The sequence below is a fragment of the Notolepis coatsorum genome, assembly GCF_963971535.1.
Source record: "Notolepis coatsorum genome assembly, chromosome: 14".
NCBI lineage: Eukaryota > Metazoa > Chordata > Actinopteri > Aulopiformes > Paralepididae > Notolepis > Notolepis coatsorum.
In genome coordinates this window covers 23,353,353-23,366,613 of record NC_140178.1, presented here as the reverse complement: position 1 = coordinate 23,366,613, position 13,261 = coordinate 23,353,353, and the positions used below count along the sequence as shown (strand labels likewise).

The 13,261-nt window shown below is 45.8% G+C and overlaps 1 protein-coding gene across 2 annotated transcripts in view; it reads right to left on the bottom strand.

The window, feature by feature from the left end:
* Positions 1-13,261, bottom strand: part of LOC311240062 (junction plakoglobin-like) — a 397,693-nt gene that overhangs the window by 120,662 nt on the left and 263,770 nt on the right. The gene's annotated exons all lie outside the window — the stretch shown is intronic.

Here is a 13,261-nt window from a genome sequence, read left to right as displayed (position 1 = left end):
GTATATTCAAAAGAAGGTTATGGAAAGGGGTGCTGGTGTGGGAGAGAGAGAAAGAGAGAGAGAGAGAGTTGGTTGCACCAACTGGGTGTTGAGGGCACAGCACTTGGCTGGTTCTCCTCCTACCTCACAGACAGACACCAATTCATCTCCCTCTCTGGCCACACCTCCTCCCCCTCCCCAGTCACACAGGGGGTCCCCCAAGGCTCAGTCCTCGGCCCCCTGCTCTTCATCTGCTACATTCTCCCCCTTGGTCACATCATCCGTAAATACCACCTCAACTTCCACTGTTACGCTGACGACACCCAAATCTACATCAGTACACAATCCCCCCACAGCCCACCCCTCAGTCACATCGAATCCTGCATCACCTAACTCCAAACTTGGATGACTCACAACTTCCTCAAACTGAACAGTGACAAGACTGAACTTCTCATCATAGGCACCAAAACCACCCTCACCAGATCCGGACCCATCACACTCACCATCAACGACTCCACCATCACCCCCTCCCCCCTAGTCCGAAACCTTGGTGTCCTCCTTGACCCCACCCTCTCATTTGACCCCCACGTCCGCTCCATCGTAAAAATATCCTACTTTCACCTCCGCAACATCGCAAAAATCCGTCACTGCCCCCCCCCCCCCCCCGCTGCTGAATCCCTCATTCACGCCTTCATCTCCTCCCGCCTGGACTACTGCAACTCTCTTGGGGGATTTCAACAGCGCGCGTCTTAAAAAGGTGCTGCCGAATTTCTATCAGCATGTGACCTGTCCCACCAGAGGCGAGAACATATTAGACCATGTATACTCGCAATTTAAGAATGGGTACAAGTCACAGGCTCTTAGTCCATTCGGTAAAAGCGATCACGCCGCCATTTTTCTTTTGCCTAAGTACAAACAGAGTCTCAAGCGAACGCCGGTGGTCTCGCGAGAGGTTAAGCGTTGGGCCGTGACGTCAGTGGAGTCACTCCAAGCAGTGCTGGGAAGCACAGAATGGAGTGTATTCCGTGATAACACAGCCAATATTAACGAATACACCGAAACGGTGATTGACTATGTCTGTACTCAGGTAGAAGTAATAATCCCCACCACCAAAATTAATATCTACCCAAATCAAAAGCCCTGGGTAGACAAATCCGTCCGTGAGGCTCTGAAAGTGCGCACATCAGCATACAACACCGGGCTGGTGACAGGCAACATGGAAGAACACAAGATGGCAAGATACAACGTCAGGAGAGCAGTAATAGAGGCAAAACGGCGTTACAGGGATAAAGTTGAACTTCAGTTTGAACAGGCTGACTCTAGAGGCATGTGGCAGGGCCTCAGAACAATGACAGACTACAAAGGAACCCCCCTCAAACTGAACAGTGACATCTCCTTAGCAAATGATCTCAACTCCTTCTATGCGAGGTTTGAGGCTGTGAATAACAACACCAGCCTACAAACCACGGCAATGGGGGGGGGGGGGTCTGCTGATGGAGACTCAGTGTTCAGGGTAACAGAGCATGAGGTGAGACGGATCTTTAAAAAAGTGGATATCAGGAAGGCAGCAGGACCGGACGGCATCCCCGGCCGCGTCCTAAAAGTCTGTGCCGACCAACTGGCCCCGGTATTCACTGACATCTTCAACCTGTCCTTGGAACAGGCCGTCATCCCCACCTGTCTGAAGAAGTCCACCATCATCCCTGTACCCAAAAAATCTACGCCCGCTTGCCTCAACGACTACCGCCCTGTAGCCCTCACCTCCATAGCCATGAAGTGCTTTGAGAAGCTAGTGAAGGGCTACATCTGTTCCTCCCTCCCCATCAACCTGGACCCTCTGCAATTTGCATATCGCCCCAACAGGTCCACGGAGGACGCCATAGCCCATGTGCTGCACACAGCAGCATCACATCTGGACAAGAGGCAGGGGAACTATGTGATAATGCTGTTCATCGACTACAGCTCAGCATTCAATACCATAGTCCCCTCCAAACTCATAGCCAAGCTCAGGGACCTGGGCTTGAACTATGACCTGTGCCAGTGGATCCTGGACTTCCTGACGGGCAGACCCCAGGTGGTAAGAGCCGGCAACTGCACCTCCTCATCCATCACGCTCAACATAGGGGCCCCCCAGGGCTGTGTTCTGAGCCCCCTCCTCTACTCCCTGTACACACATGACTGCGTAGCACAGCGGAACAACAACACCATCATCAAATTTGCTGATGACACAGTAGTGGTGGGCCTGATCTCTGCCAACGACGAAAGGGCCTACCTGGAAGAGGTAGAGAACCTGTCACAGTGGTGTCAGGAGAACTGCCTCTCCCTGAACGTCAGCAAAACAAAAGAGATGATTGTGGACTTCAGGAGGTCGGGGGTCAAGGACTACAGCCCCCTCAGCATCGACGGGGCACCAGTTGAGAGAGTGAACAGTTTCAAGTACCTCGGAGCCCACATATCCGAGGACTTGACATGGACCACACACATTGACAGTGTTGTGAAGAAGGCACGACAACGCCTCTACTTCCTCAGGCGCCTAAGGAAGTTCCAAGTCAGTCAGAAGATCCTTAGGAACTTCTACTCATGTACAATAGAGAGCATCCTGACCGGCAACATCACCTCCTGGTTTGGGAATAGCACTGCACAAGACCGTAGCAGACTACAAAGAGTGACACGTTCAGCCGAACGCACAATTAGAGGGGGGCTTCCCACCCTCCAGAACATTTACAACAAGCGGTGCAAGGGGAAGGCTAAGAGAATTATTAAGGACTCGAGCCACCCGAACAACTGCCTCTTTGAACTGCTGCCGTCAGGCCAGCGATACCGGAGTCTTATGGCGAGCACAGAAAGACTCAGAAGGAGCTTCTATCCCCAGGCCATCAGGCTGCTAAACGAACAATAATCGCTAAACGAACAATAATCACTATGCAACAACCATCAAATGCACACAGCACACACACCCACACGCACACACTCACTCAAACAAACAACACACTGCAGCACCCACTCTCCACACTTTAGATCACACAAACACACTTACACTTTATATTTATTGATAAAGGATTTGCACTACAACTCGTACACCTACTGTGAATTGTACCTAAACTGCACCTCGTCCATTTATGCCTTGCACTATATAGTATTGTATATTAGTACACTGCACAGTATTGTATATTGTATGGTAACTACGTCTACGAACATTGTACATATGTCTAAACTGAACACTGTGACCTCTTTTTTTACTTCTAATTTTTACTATGTTTTTATTTCATACTTATCTTGTCATGCACAGTCTCTGGAGCGCAACAGTAAGAAGCATTTTGTACAAAAGTATTCTGTACTTCTGTATGACAACTATTAAAGAAACTTGAAACTTGAAAACTTGAACTCCCTCCTCACTGGTATCACCTCCCGCTCCCTCCATAAACTGCAAATGGTCCAAAATTCAGCCGCCCGCCTCCTCACTAACACCCGGTCCCGCGAACACATCACTCCTGTCCTCCACTCCCTCCACTGGCTCCCGATCAAACACCGCATAAACTTTAAAACACTACTCCTCACCTTCAAAGCCCTCCACAGCCTGGCCCCCCCCTACCTGACTGATCTCCTTCTTCCCTACCGCCCCACCCGTTCCCTCTGGTCCTCCTCCACTGCCTCCCTCACTGTCCCGACATCCAAGCTTAAAAACTTCGGAGATCGGGCCTTCTCTCGTACTGCACCCCGACTCTGGAACTCCCTCCCCCAGTCCATCAGAGACTCCCCTACACTCTCCACCTTCAAAGCTCGCCTCAAAACCCACCTGTTCTCCCTTGCCTTCAACCCCCCCCCACCCTTAAACCCCCCCTCCCCTCTAACCTGATTGATGTCTGTCTCCAGTCTTTTTTGTGCTATCATGCTGTCTCCCCTGTTCCCCCCATGGTCTCATGTTCCTTTTGTTTTTGTTTCTTTGTTGTTTCTTTGTTTTTGTTTCTTTGCTTTAATTTCTTTGTTTGTACTCTTGCTCCCGACTACTGTCAGCGACTTCGGGTTATTGAGAAGCGCTATATAAATTAAATTAATTATTATTATTATTAGAGAGAGATCCATAGATATAGTATATTAGAATTAATCATCTCATAGAGCATTACGACTATAATATATTACATCAACCAGCAGTTTGTGGATGAGGAGAATAAACCAACCAGACAACAGTAAAAAGAACGAATAGGCAGCAATATACTCAGTATCTCTCTCATTCTCTCTCTTTCATTCTTTCTTTATCTCATTCATGATCTCTTTCGCTCTCTGTGATTCTCTCTCTCTGCCTCTGTCTCTCTATCTGTCTCTCTCTCTCTCTCTCTTAGGTATAGTAGGAGTGAGTCACTGTAAAAGAGAAGTCTTGACTGCGTGGGCAAACCGTGCTGTTGTCTGATCCTCTGTAGCTTGAGCCAATATCTCAGAGTTAGCACACACACACACACACACACACACACACACACACACACACACACACACACACACACACACACACACACACACACACACACACACACACACACACACACACACACACACACACACACACACACACACACACACACACACACAGATACACACACACACAGATACACACACACACACACATGCACGCACACACACACACACACACACACACACACACACACACACACACACACACAACACACACACACACACACACACACACACACACACACACACACACACACACACACACACAGACACACAGTGATATGTATGGTTTCAGGTTGTGAGACTGGATACATTCCACTGAAGAACTGGGACACACACACACACACACACCCAGTAGCAGCAAACCAGATGCATAGCCTACAGTATACCACACACACTGGGAATCCACGAATACAGACACATTACACATATAAAGACTGACCCACATATGTATAGACATGCACCACACACAAACACACACACACACAAACACACACACACACACACGCACGCACGCACGTACGCACGCAGGCACGCACGCACGCACACACACACACACACACACACACACACACACACACACACACACACACACACACACACACACACACACACACACACACACACACACACACACACACACACACACACACACACACACACACACACACACACACACACACACACAGACTGGCAGGTTTCTTTGAAGCTCGTTTGGTTCCTATGAATTCCATTTGCTGGTATTTGTAGCAGAATTAAGCTGCTGAATCAATTCCAGTTGTGAATTATCCTCCTCTGTTCTCCTCTGTGTCTGGGATTAGCAGGATAAACTGGGCGAGGAGGAGGAGGAGGAGGAGGAGGAGGAGGAGGAGGAGGAGGAGGAGGATGAGGTGAAGGGAAGCAGAGTGTGTAACTGCTTTCATCTCTTCTGGGTGCTTTTCAGTTTCATGGACGTTTTTCCTATCAGCAGAGTTTTCATGCTCATCTATCCCCCCCCCCCCCCCCCCCCCCAACGCCATCTGCATCTAGCAGTGCTGAACCTGAGTGCTACACTATACTGCATAGTAGTATAGACATATTAGCATAGTAGGTAGTAGTATAAGTATAGTAGAATAGTACATACAGTAGTAGATAGTAGTATAGACATAGTAGCATAGTAGGTAGTAGTATAGGTATAGTAACATAATACATACAGTAGTAGATAGTAGTATAGACATAGTAGCATAGTAGGTAGTAGTATAGGTATAGTAGCATAGTACATCGTAGATAGTAGTATAGACATAGTAGCATAGTAGATAGTAGTATAGGCATAGTAGTATAGTAGATAGTAGCATTTCATTTCATTTAATTAAATTTTGTTTCGCACATGGTAGTGTATTACAGTATTAATACCTGCCCCCTATCTAATTAAATAGTACATTTGATGGTCGGCGCATACAACCATTACTTGCACTAAAGTATAGACATAATAGCATAGTATGAAGAAGGTCGTGAATCAGCCGTCCTTTGGGTCATGACCAACGTTCCCACAAAATCTGGTGCGAGTCTGAATCCATTTGGAAGTTATATTATGCCTTTTCAGAAAGGCCACTCTCATTGCCACGCCCCCTTAGTCAGTTGGCATGAACACACACACACTCACACACACACACACACTCACACACACACACACACACACACACACACACACACACACACACACACACACACACACACACACACACTAAGGCTGAGCCCGAACCCTGTTTTTAGGGTTCGAACGTTCGCCAGGGTTTATCGAACGAACGTTCGAACGTTCGTTTTTGTAAATTTTTTAATAAATTTTTTTTTATAATTTTTTTTTTTAATTTTTTTTAATAATAATTTTTTTATTTATTGTATTATTATAGATCCTACGGAGGGCGGCATTGCATAGTCTATTGGTGAAAAACATGTTGTTTACAGTGGTGGCTGTTCATGTAAACATGTAATTAAACAAAGCACTCAGAAGAAAATAAACAAGCTACTGAATCAAAGTATGATAAACAATAGCCCTTGCAGTCACGTAAGGGGCTAGATAAACAAATGCATTCGTTTTGTGGCATAGACGTTATATAGTTAGTGTTACACGTTCAATAACAGGTATTCACTCTTGGACGACGGGGAGGGGAGCCGGGAGGAGAGGCGCACGCCTCGGCTCAACAGACCGGTCCACCGTCTACCTCGGAACGGCCGGGCTCCCAACACGCCTGCCGCCCGTCCGCCCTACCACCGTTCCGAGGTACACGGTGGACGGGTCTGTCCACCGTGCGCCTGCTGTTGTTTCCAACGCAACCACCTCCCGCCATGAAGCTCGCGCTCCGTGGCCGAAAAAGGATGGTATTCATTAATGATCCTTCTGCATGATTACTTCCTCGGCGAGGAGCTAACTACGGCTCCCCGGTAGCTACGGTAAGTCTGTTGAGGCTTGCCGATTGGTGGTAACAGCAGAGGCGGGTGCAAGCGGTGTGACGTAATTGGCAGAATCGCCTGTCAATCAAAATAGAGCTCTGGTTGAGAAATAGTATCCCGCTGCAGCCCGGCAGACCATACTGGTTGAGCCGAGCGCCTCGCCCATCACCTCAACCCCGTGCGCATCCTTTATTTTTTTTCCACCGAACGTTCGAACCTATTAATTAAAGTCCGAATGTCAGCGTAACGAACGAACGTTCAAACGTTCGAACGTTCGGGCTCAGCCCTAACACACACACACACACACACACACACACACACACACACACACACACACACACACACACACACACACACACACACACACACACACACACACACACACACACACACACACACACACACACACACACACACACACACACACACACACACACACACACACACACACACACACACACACACACACACATATACACACACACTTTAACTCCATGCCAAATCTCAGCCTCCTAGGGTGAAGACTTCTGAATACTGATCACAATCATAATGACCTTTCAGCCAATAAAACACGAGGAGCTTCCAGGCCTCTTGCCTCTTGATGTGATTAGCTGATAAAACCTCTCACTGAAACAATGTGTAAATGGTAGCCGTTCAGACCGGGGTCTCTGGGTACCTTCATTAAGATTACATTTTAATCTCGACTCTTTATCACTCCAACTGCTAAATAAGTGTCTTCTTTAATATGTTAATTAGAGAATTAGAGTCTCCCCCAAATCCTCCTCCTGCCGACACGACTCGAGCAGGAGTTAAAGAGTTAATCTAGGACGCAGAAGGATAATTCACTCACAACTGTAATTAAAAAGCCTGAAAGTCAATTCTGTCAGAATTCCCCTTCAGATCTAAAAGCCATGTTGAAGCAATCAGCCCTTCTACGCCGGCTAGTGTGACTCCAGGGGAGGGGGGATGTAATTAACACTCTGATCTCCCTTCAAAGCGTGTTGGTTAACCTGTCCCCAGCATGCTAAACCTTCCTTACGACGTCTAGCGGCTTTAGATCCAAGACTCATAGGTTGGTGAATAGTTTGAATAGTTTGAACTTGGCTGTGATTAATTGCTTCAGAACATTTCCAATCAGCACAAAACTTCACCCTAATACTCTAATACACACTCAATACATGTGGCTACACAAGACAAAGGAATATATATATATATTTAGCATATTTATCATGCTTTAATTGGAAGACAAAGTGGAATGTTTTTCAAATCAATCATGTTTTAAATAAAGGTAAATAACGTAAAACAATCATTTTACATGTTTTTGTGTGAGGATGCTGTAGCCTCATACGTTGACCGGTTTGAAGCATTTCAACTGGTGTATTATGTCGTGTGGCAGTGAAAGGGTTAACCTTCTGTATTGTTGCAGTGAAAGGGTTAACCATTTGGTAGTGTGGCAGTGAAAGGGTTAAGCTTCACCTACACACAACACACAGTGCTGTCCATGGTTCTGAAACAACCAACAGTGCTGTCCATGGTTCTGAAACAACAAACAGCACGTTATCCATTGTTCTGAAACAACAGCTAAGCGGTTGTCAAAAATCGGCCAAAATACAATTATTCTGAATAATCATTTTAATATCAATATTTTTTTTATTCTATTCTGCAGGCCGGATGAGAAGCTTTGGATGTGGGCCGTGAGCTACCGGTTGATAATCAATGATGTACGCCGAATGCATCCACATGTGATATGATATGATATGATACATTTATTTATATTGCGCCCCTCAACCAATAGTCACATCGGCCCGGGGCGCAGCCCGGGAAAGAAAGAGAAACAAAAAAGACAGGAACAATACGAAAACAGAAAAAATACATGCAGGCCAACCACGCAGATAGAGAATGGACAGACATAATACACCAGTCATACTACAATACAAAACTAGCTCATGGATTGTTTATGGCGAAGAGGTGGGTTTTGAGCATGGCCTTAAAGGTCCGTAGAGTGCTTGCAGATTTCAGGTTGAGTGGGAGCTTGTTCCAGAGTGTCGGTGCTCCGACTGCGAATGCCCGGTTTCCCTTCGTCACCAGTCTTGTGTGTGGGATTTTAAGGCAGATTTGGTTGTTTGATCTGAGGGATCTGGAGTTGGCTGATTGGACCAGGAGTTATTTTATGTAGGCTGGGGCGAGACCGTTTATGGCTTTGTATGTGAACATAAGGGTCTTGAAATTAATTTGTTGTTTTACCGGGAGCCAGTGTAGGGATGCAAGGACTGGGGGCTGCGTTCTGGACGAGTTGGAGGCGGTTTATGTATTTGTCTGCCACACCAGAATATATGAGCCGTTATGACAATAGCAGGCTATGTAGATTATATATGAGCCGTTATGACAATAGCAGGCTATGTAGATTATATATGAGCTCAGACCCCAACTGCTACAGGCCTATCTCCATCTTGCCCTGCTAAGATATGCTAAGGTCTTGGAGAAGCTGGTTCACAAACAGCTAAATCACTTCCTGGCCTCAAACAACATCCTGTCTAATCTGCAGTCCGGGTTCCGGCCAGGCTACAGGTGCATCACAGCTACCCTTAAGGTCCTGGATGACATCATCACCTCCTTGGACTATAAGCTGGTTTGCATCGCCGCCTTTATTGATTTAGCCAAACTAATGCCCTCAGGCCGTCGATACAGAGCTTCATCCCTGAACAAAAGGGGCTTAGGTAGCTTCGTGCCCTCCATCAGACTGCTGAACACCTAGGTCTGGTGGAGGCCAGACTGCCCCCCCCCCCCCAAGGACTTTGGACTACTTAAAATAGACTCCCCCTTCCACCTGATGGACACATACTATGTACCTGTACTACTATTATTTATTATTTATATACATACAGAACTGCTCCACATGGTTTTGAATATATCATGCTTTAAGTACTGTAGTTTTAATGTAGTTGGTGTTTTTTTATATAGTGGTCTTTTTATTGTAGTTTTAACTATTTCTTTTGTATATAGTGGTGAGTGTCTATGTATTGTGACTGTATGTTTGTCTTTCAACCACTGCACAAATGAAGTTCCGAAAGGAAAATAAAGTAATTTGAAGTTGAAGTATTGATTTAGCCAAAGCCTTCGATTCAGTCAACCATTCCATCCTCCTACAGAGGCTCTCCAGCATGGGCCTTTCTTCAAAATCATGCAGTTGGTATGCCAGCTACCTTGCTAATCGTATTCAGCAGGTAAAGACAGAAAACATCTTGTCCGACCCTCTCAACATCTCTAAAGGGGTGCCTCAAGGCTCCATCTTGGGTACCTTGCTGTTCTCTGTCTACATTAACGATGTAGCCAAGGCTGCTAGCAATTCACAGATCCATCTATATGCTGACAACACCATCTTGTAGTCAGCAGGCCCTTCACTCCACTCTGCGGCATCCACTCTTCAAATTAGTCACAGGCTCCACCTTCTTCTCAACTCCAAGAAGACTAAATGTATGCTCTTTGACAGAAAGCATGACACTGCTAGCACCCCTAAAATCACCTGTGCCGACGGCTCCGAGCTGGAGTTTGTTACTTCTTATAAATACCTTGACTAGACCAATCCCTCTCCTTCTCTACTCACATAAAACACCTGCAGGACAAAGTCAAAGCTTGTCTGAGCTTCCTGTACCATAATAAAGCTTCTTTCACCCGCTCGGCCAAACACACTCTTGTCAAGATGACCATCCGCCCTATATTTGACTATGGCGACACCATCTATGGAATGGCATCCCAGTGTGCCCTCAGAAAACTTGACATAATCCATCATTCCGCCATCCATTTTGCCACTAGTGCACCCTTTACCACTCATCACTGGGACCTTTATAACCTGGTGGACTGGACATCTCTTCACACCAGAAGGCTTCTTCACTGCATGGCTTTAAGTCATCTATAAAACCATACTTGGTAAAACACCTCTCTACTGTACCTCTCCTCCCTTCTGCACATCTCCACTTCTGATTACAACCTAAGGTTCAGCAACTTCATCAAACTCACCATCCTCAAAGCCCACACGGTTTCTGGCCGCAACGCCTTCCGATTTGCTGCTGCATCTGACTGGAACACCTTACAAAACACCCTTAAACTCACTGCCCTCACATCGCTCACTGCTTTTAAACAAAATCTGCAACAGATCATAACCGACTGTTGCACCTGCTGACTGCCTCCCAATCGCACGCATAGCCCTCAAACTCTTCTCTCCTCCCCCTAAGCCCCCTCACCTACCTTCCTCCTTCTCCCCCTTTCTTCTCTCTCTCTCTCTCTGGTTCTCACTCTCCCTTTCTCTTTTCCCCTCTCTCTTTCCTTCTCTCTCCCTTATTTATTGTAACTTTTTTGCTTGTATACTATTGCTACTGTAATTATGGTTTTTATTTACTTGTATGCATGTACATAACCTTGTTTTTGTTGCATGCCTACAGTATGTAGATTGTTTACGAGCTGTTATGATTATAGCAGGCTATGCAGATTATATATGAGCCGTTATGACTTCTATAGCAGGCTATGTAGATTGGTATGAGCTGTGAGTTACTGTCTAAAATGTCATCCCTAGTTGGGTACATTGAGTGTGAATGGGGAGACGAACATGTATCGATCTCCATAGACGACTAGTGGCAGCTGATTGTTCTATGTACTGCACTCCTCTTACACTCCTTGGTTTCAGGGGACATGTTAAATGTCGTCTGAAGCGGGGGTTAGGGCGTGACTCCTCGCTGGTTCCTAGGGCGGGAGGTAAGTCAGGGAGATGTCTCTGCTGCGAGGAGCTCTCCATAGATACGTAGATATTATGTTCTTATTCTTGCAAATTCAAATAAAGATTATTTTTATATTGCACACACAGATCACAGCCAACGTCCTCCCGGGCGATGAGATCTAGACACTACGGACAGGTAGGCTTTCTGGTGCTGCTGTAATACACTGTGGCTACAGAAAGAGTCCCTTTTTACTAGGGATGCTCGATATTGGCTTTTTTACCGATACCGATATACCGATATTGTCCAACTCTTAATTTCCGATACCGATATCAACGATATCAACCGATACCGAATATGCAGGGTCCCCCCCCCCCCCCCCCCCCCCCCCCCCAAAAAAAGAATAATTTCAGGTAATTAACATTACATATCTCTTGTTGTGGAATTAACACAACATTATGCATACTTTTGACAATAATAAAATCTGAATTTGTTCTTACTTGCTTGCCTGGGTAAATAAAGGTTATAGAAATGTAAAAAAAAAATTATACCGATATTTTCCGAATCACCGATATCGGCCGATAATATCGGTAGGCCGATAATATCAGACATCCCTACTTTTTACCTCTATAAGGCACGGATCAGATGCTTTTATATTGCTTCTGAGATCACAGGATGTGGGCCAGCGGTGGCCTAAGGGTTCAAACCTCCCGAATGGCGAGAAGGATCTGTCACGGAGAAGTGAATTAATCTGTCCCTCAACACGCTGCCGTTGAAATGCCTTGAGCAAAGCACTTAAACCCCCAACTGCTCCTAGTGGAGCTGCTCAGTGGCTAACAGTGTCTCAGAAGTGGTTGTTGTCCAGCTCCCGGGTGTGAACGCGTGGAGCCATTGCTGAAAAATACGGTTTCAACGTGACGACACGGACATTCTGAATGGACCCACGTTTATTTCCTGTCGCTCATATCAATAATTGACAGGAAACTGTTCCCTATAGCAACAGAATTCCAGTGAAAGCGTCTATGTGCTCAGTGAATCTACCCTGGGTTTGTAAAAGTCAAAACTAAAACGACTAGTTTTTTCTAAGGCTGCGCCCATTATGGCAAAAATCATAACCACGATTATTTTGATTGATATTGAAATCCCGATTATTAAACATGGTTTGAGAACATTATGACGAAGACTGAATTCGTTTGACCTTTCTTCTCGACCAAAGGCTGCCTTTCTGTCGTCTTCCACAAGTTATCAAAGACGTTTCAAAATGACGCTCAACATGAACTGAAACTACTGTCTGGGCTGGGGGGGGGGGGGGGGGGGCAAGGTGATTAACACATTCATTCAATAATCACAGTTTATATGGAAGATTATATGGAGAAGGGAATATTAGCAGAACAAAATGTGTTCCTATTAAACATATAAACGGCTTAATTGAATGAATATCATAACACGATTAAGGCCAGTAATTACTGTTTGTGTGATTGTGTGAATGTACTGTAGTTAATTATTTGATGTGCCATGTGTTTTTGCTTGTCATCAAAGGCTGGATTTAAACAGAAATCTCCTTTTTAACTCGTGGATCTTCTCATCTCTGTCTAAGTGGGGGAAACACTAGGGCTGAACGATTAATCAATTTTCAATAAAATGTTACGATTTTGCCTTCCCACGATCATGAAGAC